Raw genomic sequence first — 15664 nt, forward strand, 5'->3', positions numbered from 1 at the left:
TCTTTCCCTCCCTCCTTTATCACTTCCTTTACGGCGCGGTTCGGGTGTCCACCGAGATATGTGAGACGGTTACTGTGTCATTTCCTTTCCTCAAAAACCAAACAAAACTAGTCAGCCGACGGCGTTCATAGTTCATTGGCGTTGACAACTTTGAAAAGGCCGTTCATTTTCACGAAAGGAAAGGCGTAATAATAAATGTGGTGGTGGTAGTGGTTTTATTAAAATAATAGTAAAAAGGAAGGAAAAGATTTTTGCTAGCCCCGGCATCTGCTATCGATACTGAAGCACCTGAGCTAGGGCAGCGGAAATAAAGGACAGCAGGCAGAGTGGAGAAATGAAATGAAAGCGGTGAGGGGACAGGAATAGAGGACAGGGGGAGAAGTAATATGTACAGAATATTTACAAAATAAGAAATGTGTCCAGGTTGTGCGCGTGATTAGTTCATTTTAGAGGAATCAAATCACACACGCGCACAGCACTGTGTAGGTTACAACTGGAGTGGGGCGTCCAGTTATTAATCGTTCAAGGTAGAACTCGCGGAGCGTTCGGTCACTGCGTGTAACTACCTGACGGAGAACAGACGGGACGTCAAGCCCGTGTGTTCGAGGAATGCACAGAGGCTCACCAAAGTTCGCTCACGAGTGCGCGCACTGCCCTGCGGCCACAATAGCGTCTTGATGGAGTCTGGTAGTATGCCCTGCGCCCTATAGGCCGCGAGCATGTCGCGACGAGCATCGGCGAACGCGGAGCAGCGAAGGAGTAGATGTTCTAGTGTTTGTAATAATTGGTTTTTGGGGAAAGGAAATGGCGCAGTATCTGTCCCGTATATCGTTGGACACCTGAACCGAGTCGTAAGGGAAGGGATAAACGAGGGAGTGAAAGAAGAAAGAGGTGCCGTAGTGGAGGGCTCCGGAATAATTTCGACCACTTGGGGATCTTTAACGTGCACTGACATCGCACAAGACGCGGGCGCCTTAGCGTTTTTCCACCATAAAAACGCAGCCGCCGCGGTCGGGTTTGAACCCGGGAAGTCCGGATCAGTAGCCGAGCGCCCTAACCACTGAGCCACCGCGGCGCATAACCGGCTCCGTGGGTCAGTGGAGACCTAAATCTCGCTTTCATGCACGTGGCGCTGGTGTCCAACTGCAAAAGGCGGCTTTGATTGCGTTCCCCACACTGGATAGGCAGCGCGCCCTCCCTGCCACCCTGGGAGGTGGCACGCAGTTAATGGTTGATCGCGAGATATTGATCAGCAAACGAACGCAGCGGCCTAGCTATTGCTGCAGTGCCGCATGTCAGCCACAACGCTGTCAGCGCTATTGCATTCAGGCCACATCTCTCTCCCACCACTGCCACATGCATCAAATCACGAATGAGGCGTCCGCATATCCAGGCAGCCAGTTATGCGCCCTTCCTTTGTTCAACTCCATCGTCGTCTAGAACTTTGTCAACGCCAAGAACACAGTGAACGCCGACACCTTTCGCTTTGTATACCCTAGATTAACTGAGCTAATTCGAATTAATTTTTTGCAGTTGCATGCCAACGCCACGTTACATGAAAGCGAAAGTGAGGTGTCCACTGACACAGGGAGCCAGTTGTGCGCATTTCCTTTCGTAAAAATGAATGGCCTCTACGTTGTCAACACCAATGCACCAAATGAGCGCCGGCGGCTCACTTGTTTTGTTTGGTTTTGAGGAAAGGAAATGGAGCAGCAACTGTCTCATATGTCTCGGTGGACACTAGATCGAATGGATAAAGGCGGGATGGAAACAAGAAAAAAAGGGAACTTGAAAATCGAATTTTTAGGAAAGGTGTGGCGCGACACAGCGGCAGAACACCTATGGCTCGGTGCAACTAGTGGCTCATGCGCAGTAGTGACTAGACACGCTTACCCGAAATGGGCCGCTGGCTATAGCCTAGCGTAGCTCTCGCTACAAAAGATTCCATCCGCCTTTGACACAACACCACATCACTCAGCAAAACGCATAGGTGGCGCTTTACACAAGGAAGGGAGGCGGCCGTCTGCGGGGACAATCCGGCATAAAACAAAATATTACAGACAGATATAACACAGGATATGAGCACAGCAGGCGGTTCTCCCTCCCCTGTGTTCATGTCATTTGTTACCCGTTTTACGTAGTGACTCGCTGGAGAGATTGTGTTCTTTAGCCGAGTACAATGCGAGCCATGACTTGTTGAATTGTTTGGAGACGTGAACATATATTTTCAACTTCTTTCACCCGTTGCATTATCGGAAACTTCCGCAAGCTGTTAACTTCAACTGTATTGAGCGTTGCTTATCTCTCTACTCGCTACCTCCACCACGCAGCATAAGTATAGTTTTTTCCGCCCAGTGCATGGCTTTCTCTCAGCTGCACTCATGCATGGTTCCCAGGAGGCCTCAGACGGTGGGAGGACGTCCGGAGCTTCTTCAGAAGGCGAGGATGCAGTCGTCTTCAAATAGGGCACGGATTTTCGTGAATGGCGAGGTTTTTTTGAAGAGCGATGTGCAGCCACTTTAGCAGGGACACACTTCTTCTTCCTCTTGTTGTTGAATGTTGCAGTCTGCCTCCGTTGCGTATCTTTAGGCAGCTGGTTTTGTCAACAGTGCCTTCTGCTGCAGTAGGGAGGACAAGAAAAATCCTGCAGTATTTTGTTTTTGGTCTTAAATACTGTATTTACCTTCATAGCATGTTTTCGTGCGACTGGTCATGCCAGGAATGCTTTCTCATACAGCAGTTAGGATGGGCAAATATACAAAGAAGTTTTAAGTTCTTGACCCAGAATTCAAAATGTAGCATCATAACGTGTTCATAATGGTGGCTGTCATAGACGCCGAGTTTTCAATCTGCCGGGGGGGGGGGGGGGGGGCAGTTAGCACCCTCTCTCTTTTTCATTCGCCCTCGCCCTCTCCTCGGTCCGGGCATGCTCGTTGGCAAGAAATATTTATTTATTTATTTTACTCTCAGGATACAGAGTACATTGCAGAGGGGAACGGCAATGCACAGCAATATAGAAGATAAAAAAATGGTAACGGGTCCAAGTACTGATCCTTGAGGAACACCAGAAACAAGTGGTACAGTAGAGGAATCAGCGTCCTTAATGCTGACAAATACAACACGAGAAAAAGTTTATGCATGTAAAAATGTGCGCCGATTTTCGTGACACACGAGCCTCTCAGCGCCTTTGAGTATTGTGCAATGCTGCCTACGGGAGGGCACCAAAATTTGCCTTCTTTTTCAGGCTTTAAAACTGTATATCGTTGTAAAGCGGATTGACATCGAAAATGATTCCCGGTTTTAGGTACCATGAATATAGCGTGTGACGATCTGGCATAGCTAATATTGCCTAACATATGAAAGATGGCGCCTGGTAGCTAGTTACGCTAGAGAAATGGATTGGGTGATTTCGCGTAAGATAAAAGAAAGCGTGGCTGCTCGATCACTTTAATTTATTACATTTTTTTTATATATTGTTGCCTGATAACTGGAAAGAAGAGACCTGCAATTGGTTTTACCCCAGTTTTTCCTAAGCACCCGAAATTAATAATGGCAAAGGGGTGTAGTGCCGCGCTCACGTGTTCTGCTGTTCTGGCCAACTTTGGAATTTTATTTATTTATTTTCTATACCTCCAGTCGCCGAAACATTATAAAGGGGATTGAATTTACATGAACCGTAAAATCAAACAGCGGGAGTTTTAGCGAGCAAACGAAATACGACACAAAATTTACGAGCAGTGAACTATCTCACAATACTAACTTTAACAAAGCTGATCATAGGGTTACGGAAGTAGCACAGATTTTCGGCCAATAAACTAGGACACCATGCAAACATGAACAAAACGTATCATGGCAAAAAATAAGAATAAAACGGGCTAAATGTGCAGAAAACTAAATCAAATCACGAAATAAAAATGCAGACAGTGACCAGCGAAAAACAAAATCGCTTATTTACACGGTGTCTACGGAAAGGTGGTTTTAGTCATGAAACGTTTGTGACATGATCGAATAAAAAAGAGGGTTTGTGCTGCAGTGACTCACGTGAACTTAGTGTTGGTGATCAACAAGGGACAAACGATACGTTGGCGCTGATATAAAGGGGCTGACGGGACAAGTTTGTTTATTTTCCTTTGCTGCGCACGCTTTTTTTTCCCTCCAGTGTACTTCGCTTTTGCTGTCGTGAAGCGCGCGACTGGAAACAGCGACATCATTCTCGGCGACTCCCCGTCTCCCGTGTGAAGAAATACATGTTTCAAATGGGACTGCCCCCATTTAAGAATGATCCATAAATGTATACCCTTTGTAGCACTTCAACATAGCGTGTTTCACATCCACAGGTCTATAGTTTGGTGCATAGTATATACGACCGTAGCTTTTCAGACTGCTTCTAGAAATTTAGGAGTACCCAGAGGCTGCAGTAAAAGTTTCACGGTGTTGTGCATTAATTCATTGCTGTCTTTCATGTTTAACGTGCAGTGCTGCAGCTGTACGCGCCAGTTGCCTCTACTTGATGAAATACTAGCTTGTAATGTCACTCCATAGTAGCACGCTTTACTTGTAATCGACATACAGACAGCGAAAGTCAATTTATTGCACGTAATGAACGCATCGAATTATTTTCCTTCAACATAACCACAGGCATCATTGAAATTCAATGTACATGTGGATCCTCATTTCACTAGGTAATTTTTACCACAAATAACACCATCACAGGATATGGGCACAATAAACCCGTTTGAGAAAAGGCCTCCAAATTCAGTTACAACTTTATTGACATCGCCCGAGGTGATGGCGGCGTACGTTCCCAGCTGTACTCTTGCTGCCTGCATGTTTGGAAAATGTGTGATCGATTTGAAAGTTTGGCATACAAGAATTCTATAAATACATGCAAAGCAGTTAATGTGGATGGGTAGCACATCGATCGCTAGATTACAAGCTAGCTCTATAGGGAATGGCACACACACGTTAGAAGCATGCATTTTCTACCTTAATTTTTGTGTAAAGGCTGTTGGGCTCCGAGGCCCACATAATATTTTAAGTTAAGTTTGCTATCAGCTAACAGCGCTTCAACAGAGAAAATAGCCTGTCCGCAGTTGCATCGATCGCTGGCACAAAGGGGCTGTAGCTCACAAACAAAAAGCACCCCAAAAATAGCCACATAGCCAAAAGGAAAATTTGGCGCCAAACCCTGCTCAGGCCATAAGCAACACTACACTTTAGCAACACTACGAGCGAATGCTGAGCCTGGCTGTCTCAAAAGCGTAATCCCACATCTCCGCCGCGGTGGCTCAGTGGTTAGGGCGCTCGGCTACTGAACCGAAGTACCCGGGTTCGAACCCGACCGCGGCAGCAGCGTTTCGATGGAGGCGAAACGCTAAGGCGCCCGTGTGCTGTGCGATGTCAGTGCACGTTGAGAGAGAGAAAAACATTTATTGAAATCTCAATGAGATTAGCCGTGGGCCGTCGTCTTCATCGTTGACGTCTGGCCTCTTCGCAAGGTCGGGCCCCTATTCCAGGGCTCCGCTGAGTCTTGCTGCTTCGCATGCGTGCTGCACAAGGGCCCTTTGGGATGTGAGCTCGCTGCTGGTGAGCAGACCCTCCCATTGCTCCGCACTCGGGGTTTTGAGTTTGTGGAATGCATAATTGCGTTTGCACTCCCATGTAATGTGGTATAGCGTGGGGGTTGCCCCGCACCACGGGCATGTGTCCCTGAATTGTGTAGGGTACATCTTGTGTAGAATGTATAGGTTGAAGAATGTTCCTGTTTGCAGTCTCCGCCAGTTCACTGCTTCTTGTTGTGTTAAGGAGTTGTGTGGCGGAGGGTACTTGAGCCTCTGTCCTCTGTAGCAATTTAGCAGCTCCGCATATACTGGCTCCACTATGGTAGGGTTCTCTAGGGTCTCCAACAGCTCAGCTCGGAACGCGATCTCGCAAACTAATCTGTTCACCCTTGAGTTTCCCTCTATCCCCGTGTGTGCCGGTATCCAGAGTATTTTGTGGGTTACTTTTTGGCTAGGGGGCCCTGTTTCGAGGAGGATTCTTAGGGCCGCCTTGCAGACTCTACCTTGCGCGTAGTTCCTGCATGTGGATTTCGAGTCTGTTAATATTATCAGTGATTTGTTTCTCCGATAGCCTTCGGCCGCCGCTAGTGCAACGGCGACTTCCTCCCCCTCTGCTACCGTGTGGCCCCGTAGGGTTGCGTATGTCATCGGTTTGCCAGCGTAATTCACGACTGCTGCGGCGGCATTGATTATTCTTGTGCGTTTATCCCACGGATAAAGCGCCGCGTCCATGTACACTGTGTTTTCTAGTTTAGCCAAATGGCGTTCCACATAATCTGCCCGCGCCTGTCTTCTAGCCGCGTGGAGATTCGGGTTCATGTTCTTTGGTATAGGAGAGACTTGGAGGGTTTTACGGATGTTGTCGGGGATATCGGCGGATCGATCAAAATGCCCTTCCATGTCGTAACCTAACATATTTAGGAGTTCTCGGCCGGCGGCTGACGTTCGGAGTCTGGGATTCTGCGTCTTGAGCTGTGCTTCCGCTAGTTTGCTGAAGGTGTTGCTGAGCCCCAGCTGCAGCAGCTTGTCGTTTGGCGTGTTTCTATGCAGTTGTAGCGCCGTCTTGTATGCTTTTCTTAAGAGCGTGTCAGCTTGTTCCCTTTCTTGCTTGTTCATGGGGTGGCACGGGAGCGAATAGGTGACTCTGCTGACCACCAGACTTCTGACCAGTTTTATCGTATCAGCTTCTTTCATTCCGTATCTTCTTTGGGAGACCCTAGTTATCAACGACTCACCTGCTCCGTTGACTTTTGGAGCAGGCTGATCGTGTGGCTGCATTTATTACTTCCTTGGATCCACATGCCCAAGACGCGTATCATGTTTGTCTCTGGTATGTTTTGTCCCTCGAGCTTCACTTCTAGCTCTGCTTGGGTGGGGCGTCTTCCTACTTTCAGGAGCTCGGATTTCTCCGTGGCGCAGGCTAGTCCCCTTTCTTTAACATAACCTTCCACGCAGTTTGCTGCTTCTTGCAGTTTCTCTTGTTTTTCTCCCAAGGAGCCTTGGTTGACCCAGACTGTAATATCATCTGCGTACTATGCGTGTTGTATACCTTCGATCTTGCTGAGTTTCTTGGCTAGACCAATCATCGCTATGTTAAATAATATGGGCGAGATGACGGAGCCTTGTGGCGTTCCTTTGCTCGGGGTAGTGAAGATATCGCTTCTCAAGTCCCCAAGTCCTACTGTGGCCGTTCGGTTGGTCAGGAAGGCCCTCACGTAGTCATGGGTCCTTCTTCCGCAGTTGGCGTTATTCAGCCCTTCCATGATGGCTGCGTGGCTGACATTGTCAAAGGCCCTTTTGATGCCAAGGGCCATGACTATGTTTTCGCCCGTTTTGTGTGCTGTTTCGAGGACCTCCTCCTTGATTTGTAGGAGGACGTCTTGTGTCGATAGGTTTGCTCTGAAGCCAAACATGCTGTGCGGGTATAGCCCTTCGTTTTCTAGGTGTAGTTGGATCCGTTTCGTGATGGTTCTCTCGTAGAGCTTCCCCAGGCATGAAGTGAGAGAGATGGGTCTGAGGTTCTCTATCTGCAGCTTCTTGCCCGGTTTAGGGATCATCACCACTACGGCGTGCTTTCACTCGTCTGGGATTCTTCCCTCTTTCCACAGTGTGTTGAGGTATGCTGTTAGTTGATCCGTCGCCTCGTCGCTGAGGCTGCGTATCCGGGAGTTTCTAATTCTGTCAGCTCCCGCTGCCGTGTTCTTGGTTATCGCCCTCATTGCCGCGGTCACTTCCTCACGTGTTATGGGTCTGTCCATGTCGGGGTTCGCTATTCCTAGGTACTCCCCGTCGTAGCCTTCGGGTTCGTTCTTGCCATAGCATTTTGTTCGTACCGCCTCGAGTAGTTGCTCGTCGTTACCCTCGTATTGGTGTACGAGTCTCTGGATCGCCTTTCCGCTTTCGGCCTTAGTCTTTGTGGGATCCATAAGGGCTTTAAGTAGGCGCCACGTTTTAGCCGTGCTGAGTGTTCCGTTCAGCGAGCTGCTGAACTGTTGCCACCCTTGTCTGGCTAGCTGTGCCGCGTACTCTTCCGCCTGAGTCGTGATTTCCGCTATTTTCTTCTTGAGCTTCTTATTCAGCTTCTGTTATTTCCATCTTTTGGTGAGCCCGCGTCTTGCCTCCCATAGCCCGAGTAGCCGATTGTCCAGCTCCGGTACTTGTTCCGTTCTATCTTCTTGCGTGTGCATTTCTTGTATTTGCTTTAGCTGCTGGCACCACTCCTCTATCGAGATGATCTCGCCTTGTAGCTGTCGGCTGTGTTGTCGAAATGCGTCCCAATCCGTTAGGCGGGCCGTGCCGATCTTTCTCTTGACGTTTTCTGCCTCTATCGTGGTTCTTATGATATGGTGGTCGCTGCCTAGGTTTTCCAGCATGTTCTCCCACTCGGCCTGCTTTGCTCCTTTAACAAAGGTTAGGTCTGGACACGTGTGTAGGCTGACGCTGTTACCCTGCCTTGTTGGTTTGCTTTTATCTGTTAAGAGCTAGCAGCCTATCTCTTCTGCTGCGTTACATATATTCTGCCCTTTTCTCTCCGCTTTCTGGTATCCCCAGCTCGGACTTTTGGCATTAATGTCCCCTGCTGTGATTAGGATGTTCGACTTGGCTAGCCTACTCGCTTCAGCGAAAAGCTTAACGAAGTCGCCGTCCTTTTGTCTGGGGGGGGGGGGGGGGGGGGGGCTGTAGAGATTTACTACGAAGGTGCTTTTGGCCCTTCGTTTCTTCTTGGGAATTATTTCTGCTATCACGTGTTCTATCTTTGTACCCTCAATTTCTTTGTGTGCTATGGTTACTATCTTGTTACTAATGAGGGTTGCGGTGCGTCCGCTTTCCTGGCATGTGTACCCTTTTAGCGTGGGTGTAGTGTTGGTTTCTTGAAGCATGATAATGTCTGGTGGTGTGTCTTTCGTGTTGATGTACTGCTGTAGGAGCCCCTGTTTATGCCGGTAGCCCCTACAGTTCCATTGCCACAGCTCTAGTTGGTTTTGTCCTGCCATGTTGTGTTGTTGTTGGTGTTTGTACTTTGGGTTTCTGCTCCGAACCTCCTCTCGTTGTATAGCCTATCTCTGGCGTCGTTTATGGTTTTCTGCGTATTTTGATTTTTTACGTAGGTGCGGAAGCTTTGATCCTGCAGCGCTACTTTCTGTTGTATTTGTTGTATTTGGCTTTGCATTGTTGCCATAAAGCTCTTCATCTCATCTCTGAAACTTTGCTCTTCTGACTGTTGTGTGGGTTGCTCGGCTGGCGGCGGTGGTGATCTCTCAGGCGAGCACCCTGCCTTTGCCACTGCATTTCCCTTATTAGGTCGTCTATTCTCTTTTTCAGCTGCCTCGTCTCTTCGCGGCATAATTCTAGCTCTTTTTTGAGCGCCTTGTTTTCCTCGGCTAGCTTTATATCGTTATTTGTTTGCATGTTATTGTTGTTAGTGCTTTGCCCCGAGTGCGGAGTAAGTGATTTGGGAGGGCCCGCTCCCCAGCTCACCTTAACGCCGCTCTTCTGCTGTTGCTGTGGTTGCCCCTGCCGCTGGCCCGGGCCACCGTTCTGCTTCCCCAGCGGTGGGTCGGACTCGTCCCTGCTGGCTCCTGCCCCGGTTGCGGCTTCGGCTCCTCGACTTGTGCTCGTTTCCGCTCCGGCCCTGGGTTTGGACCGTCTCTTCCTTTCCGAACCACCTCGGCCACCGCTCGCGGCTCCGGCTCCTGCTCCGGCTGCGCTGATGGCCCTTCTGTGTCGGTCGTCCTCGCAGCTCCTCGGCTGTCTTGAGGCGCTGCTTGCAGTCCCTCGTGCCTGTCGCGTGGTCTCCTCCGCAGATCAGGCATTTGGGCGTACATTGATGTTCTTCCACCGAGTTTTGCTAGCCGCATTGCTTGCAAGCCTTTGTCTCGGGGTTCGGGAAAACGTCGGACCGATGGCCTTGCTGGCAGCAGATGTAGCAGACTTGTCTAGTGGGCACGTTGAAGATCCCCAGGTGGTCTAAATTATTCCGGAGCCCTCCACTATGGCACCTCTCTCTTCCTTTCTTCTATTAGTCCCTCCTTTATCCCTTCCCTTACGGCGCGGTTCAGGTGCCCGCCGATATTCGAGACAGATACTGCGCTGTTTCCTTTCCCCCAAAACCAATTTTCATTTCATTTTTTGTCACTAATTTTGAAATTTGCAGATTAAAGCACCGCGTATAGGCAATAAAACTCCAGTATTCTGAAAAATAAATCCTGAAAACTAAAATTAAGTTTTGAACTAATAGTAACTAGTGTCGGAAAACGTTCTGTCTTTAAATGCAGCCTAACAATCTTGGGGCATCAGAAAGAAGCACGGAGCACTGGCGAAATATTAATTTTTGATATTTTTGATTATGCGTTCTGTTGCAGCTAAAGATCACCAGGTGGTCGAAATTATTCCAGGCACCTTTTTCTCTTTTTCTTCTCTCACTCCCACCTTCCTTTTTTCCTTCACGGTTTCGGTGTCCACGGAGATGTAAGACATTTACTCCGCATTTCCTTTCTTCTAAAACCATTTCTTCTTTACGGCACGGAGTAATCGAGGCCTAGCTGGACGCCACAGTTACCTCGAGCCACTGTACCACAGTGATCTCCACTAGGGCCATTTTTTTTTACCTACACCAGTGTAGCGTAGAGCGTATGCGCCACGGCGGCGGGATTCGCGAGCGGTTCGCTTGCATGTGAAACAGGCTTAAGTGCCGCATGTCGTTTTAGTGCTATGTTTATTGCGATTTATCGATACTGCGTGTAGGTAGGTAAATGTCGTCCAGTGGCAGTATCTCTCATGTGTCTTATCTGCACTATTGGTCTTTCTGAGCGTAAAAAAATGGCTGCGCGAAAGAATAACAAAGTAATTAATTTGCACTGCCATCATCATCATCGTCATCAGCCTGACTACACCCACTGCAGGGCAGATGCCTCTGCCATGTCTCTCCAATTAACCCTGTCTTTTGCCAGCTGTGCCCAACCTGTACCTGCGAACTTCTTAATCTCATCCGCCCACCTAACCTTCTGCCGCCCCTGCTACGCTTGCTTTCTCTTGGAATCCACTCCATTACCCTTAAGGACGAGTGGTTGTCTTCCCTTCGCATCACATGCCCTGCCCAAGCCCATTTCTTCCTCTTGATTTCGACTAGGATGTCATTAACCCGCGTTTTTTCCCTCCTCCACTCTACCCGCTTCCGGTCTCTTAACGTTACACCTATCGTTTTTCTTTCCAGGGCTCGCTGCGTTGTCCTTAACCTAAGCTGAACCATTTTCGTTAGCCTCCACGTGTCCGCCCCGTAGGTGAGTATCAGTAAGATACAGCTGTCGCATACTTTTCTCTTGAGGGATGTTGGCAAACTGGCATTCATGATCTGAGAGACCCTGTCATATGCGCTCCACCACATATTCTTATCCTTCTAGTTATTATTCCCTCTTATGATCCGGATCAGCTGTCAGTACCTGCCCTAAGTAGACGTATTCTTTTACCACTTCCAGCACCTCGCTTCCAATTGTGAAATACTGTTCCCTATCTAGGCTGTTGAACAAACTACTTTGGTTTTCTGCATGTTAATTTTTAGACCCACCGTTCTGCTTTTCCTGCCTAAATCATTGATCATACTTCGCAATTCATATCCTGAGTGACTCAGCAAGGCAAGGTCATCAGCGAATCGCAGATTATTTAGGTATTCTCCATTAACTCTTATCCCCAACTGTTCCCAATTCAGTCCTCGGAATACCTGCTGTAAACAGGCGGGGAATAACATTGGCGAGATCGTATCTCCTTGCCTGACGCCCTTCCTTTTTGGAATTTTATTGCTGACTTTATGGAGGACTACGGTAGCTGTGCAGTTGCTGTATATATCTTACAGTAATTTGACATAAGGCTCTTCTACACACTGATTACGCAATGCCTGTATGACTGCTGAGGTTTCCGCTGAGTCGAATGCATTCTCGTAATCAATGAAGGCTATATATAGGGGTTGGTTATACTCTGCGCATTTCTCTATAACCTGATTGATAGTGTGAATATGATCTATTGAGGAATATACTTTATGAAAGCCTGCCTGATGATTTGGTTGATCAAAGTCTAAGGTTGTCCTGAATCTATTTGCGATTACCTTGGTAAATACCTTGTAATCAACGGACAGTATGCTGATAGGTCTGTAATTTTTCAAGTCCTTAACGTCTCCTTTCTTATGGATTAAGATTATGTTTCCGTTCTTCCAAGCTTCTGGTACGGTCGAGGTCATAATTCATTGCGTATACAGGGAAGCTAGTTTTTCTAGCACAATTTCCCCTCCGTCCTTCACTAGATCTGCTGTTACCTGATCCTTACCAGTTGCTTTTCCCCTTTGCATTGCTCCAAAGGCTTTCTTTACATCCACGGGTGGGATGACGCACTGCTGTGCGCTACTGTCTCTCTCATTAACGCTCTGATTACATTGCCCTCCTTGTCTCTTAACGCATACATCTGGTTTTTACCTGTGCTTAATTTCCTCTTCATCGCTTTCAGGCTCCTCCCCCAATTTACACATCCTTAGCAAAATGCTCCCGGACCAATACAGGGACATCATCCCATGGTGCGGTGCAACACCCACCCTATACCATATTACTTGGGAATGTGACAGAAATAAAGCATTCCATGGCTCAGAAAATCCGAGTGCGGAGCAGTGGGAGAGTGTGCTCTCCAGCGGCAACCCAATCCTCCAAAGAGGATTGATCATCCATGCCCAGCGAGCGACCAAACTCAACGGTGCCCTGTAATAGGGGCGCCGACCTCTGCAAGACTGAGGGAGACATCTGCTTGAAGATGAAGACCTCTGTCTGACCGAAAGGCCTCGTTAAAGCAGTGAAGTGTATCCTATCCTATTCTATACGTTAGTTAGAGCATGCTCTATCCTATCCATATTGAACCTCCTTATGTCGGCTACCTTGCGCTTATTATTAACTTCGATAGCTCTGCCAGTTCTATCCTATCTGTATAGGGTCAGACGCCCTCGTGCTTTGGAGTTTCTTAATCAGATCTTTCGTCTCCTGAGATAGCTTGCCGGTGTCCTGTCGAACCGTCCTGCCGCCTACTTCTACTGCGCACTCCGTGATGATAGCTGTCAGATTATCTTTCATTGTATGAACATTAAGATCGTCTTCCTCAGTTAAGGCCGAATATCTGTTCTTCAGCGATATCCTGAATTCTTATATTTTCCCTGTTATCGCTAACTCGTTAATGGACTTCCTCTTCACTAGCTTCGTCTGTTCCCTCTTCAAGTCTAAGCTAATTCTAGACCTTACCATTCTGTGGTCGCGACAGCGCACCTTCCCGAGGCTTGCTTCTTGCCCACCTTCGCATTGAACTCGCCCATCAGTGCAGTGTACTGTGATATTACTTTGTTCATTGCCGATTCCACATCTCCATAGAAACTTTCAACGGTCTGGTCACCATGGTTGGATGTAGGCGCGTAGGCCTGCACCATGCACCTTCAACTTGTACCTCCTATTGAGCCTAATCACGATAGCTTCCACCCTCTCGATAATGCTATAGAGCTCCTCTACGTTGCCGGCTATATCCTGATTAATGAGGAATCCCACACCCAGTTCTCGTCTATCCGCTAATCTGCGATAGCACAGTATGTGTCCGTCCTTTAGTACTGTATACGCCTCACCATGCGAGTTGTCAATTCTCTTCCGCATGCTTGTTTTCGTCCGAGGTTTACAGTACGATGATTACGCTCGGTAATGTGTGCGAAATGTGCTTCCGCCGCTTTTCAGTAAAAAAAAAACGGATAATTAACTGCCTTTATAAAGCGTTAGCCGGCGAACCGCGGTCGCCGCCCAAACGTTGCATCAAGGCAAATGCGTAAGGGCAAGCATGGGCCGAAAAGCTGTGGCAATTAATCTGCAACTGGGCTGTACAGGAACGAGTCTGGAATAACTGTCGACTGTTTGCTCATGTTGTTTTTGACACGCATGCGATGTTTGGTACCTTCGCTGCCTACCAGCCCGACTCTTCGTCCTACTTCGGCGCATTAAGTCAGTGAATGAGATAAACAGAATATAATGTTATGTGCAGATTCAGATGCTCAGCTAATTCAAGAAATTTGCCTCATATTTTGACTACGTTCGGCTTGTCTACATGTGTGTGTTTTGTTCAGTTCTGTGTCGGAAACACGCCGCTAATTTCAGCCTCAAATTCGTCTGCAGGCTCACTTCGAAGACAACAGCTGAGAACAGAACCGCGCAGATGGGTGGAAGAAGCTCAAGCCGAATGCTGTGCCAGCGGTGTTACCCTTCAAGGGTGAGATGCCTCCTAACCCTGGAATTAGGTACACAGCTGTTTGTCGCCTGATTACTTGCATATGAAAAGTGGTGTTAGGAAATGATTCGTGCACATACATAGTAAATGTTTTGGCGCGCCTTCTATTCGCGTCACTCTTTTATTTATATGTAATGCGCCATTCCCCCTTTTTATTTATCTGGTTCCAGAACTTCCTAAAGTGCGAAAGCCACCAAGAGAATGAAGAGCGCCTGTGCCTGCATTATTGAGTGACGATCGATGCAGCCCCACAAGATCCTTCACCAGAAGTGAATGACACCCTTCCCTGAACTACGCAAGAATTTCCACCTGCTGATACTTCGTCAGAGAAAGGGTCAGCTGAGAGATCGTGAAGTACAGAAGCCAGCAATGCTAATGGGCAACTTTCTTTGACCTTCGAGGATGTACCCCCTGAGGAAACCGCATTCGCCAGTGCGACCCATTCATTTGATTCTGAGCCAGCAGAGCTTCGGAAGAAGATTGCAGACCTCACAGCAGCCTATGATAAGTTGAAATAACATCGTAATAAATCTAAAAACAACGTCTGAAATCTACAGGCACAGGTTTGCGAGCTCCAGAGAGAGGCGAATGATTTCTCACGAAACACGCAGTTTTTAAATGAGGGCTAAATTCGTGCTCTTTCTCGGAACAACAATCAAGGCAATTCGTGGTCAGCGCGAACAGGAAAGCAAAGCCTACAAATTAAGTTTGCTTGTGGGACCACCGGCTATGAAACACCCAGAGAGATGGGCTACCCTCTGCCTACAAGCAGAACTTTAGCGAGAAGAATTTAAGGCCTGAAGTTTCTGCCAGGTATCCTGCATGAATTGATCGACGTCATGAGGTGCAAAGCAGAAGGAATGGAGGACGTGAAGAAAGATTGCGTTCTCTTTCTAGACGAAATGAATATCGAACCCGGATTCGAACTGGATCGTGGCGAAGATGTTCTTCTGGGAGGAACGACACTGCTCTCAAAGCCTGAGGAGCCAAGCAATCATGTTTTGGTGTTTATGTTGGGTGGTATAAACCAAAGGTGGAAGCAAGTGATCGCCTACGAATTCACTGGTAGGTACGTGGATGGCTCTGTACTCAAGGCCTACGTCCTGGAAATAGTTAAGATATGCAGCCAGATTTCCCTAAGAATCCGTGTTGTCACATGTGACATGGGTGCAGTAACCATACAATGTGGCGAGAATTTGGTTTTTCAAGCCACCGTGATTCGGAAACTTCGTACTCAATACCCCACCCAACTTTAGAAGGCAAGGAACTTATCTTTATCTCAGACCCTGCACATGTCCTTAAGAACCTGAGAG

Source organism: Amblyomma americanum, chromosome 1 (assembly GCF_052857255.1).
Source record: "Amblyomma americanum isolate KBUSLIRL-KWMA chromosome 1, ASM5285725v1, whole genome shotgun sequence".
In the NCBI taxonomy this organism is placed as follows: Eukaryota; Metazoa; Arthropoda; class Arachnida; order Ixodida; family Ixodidae; genus Amblyomma; species Amblyomma americanum.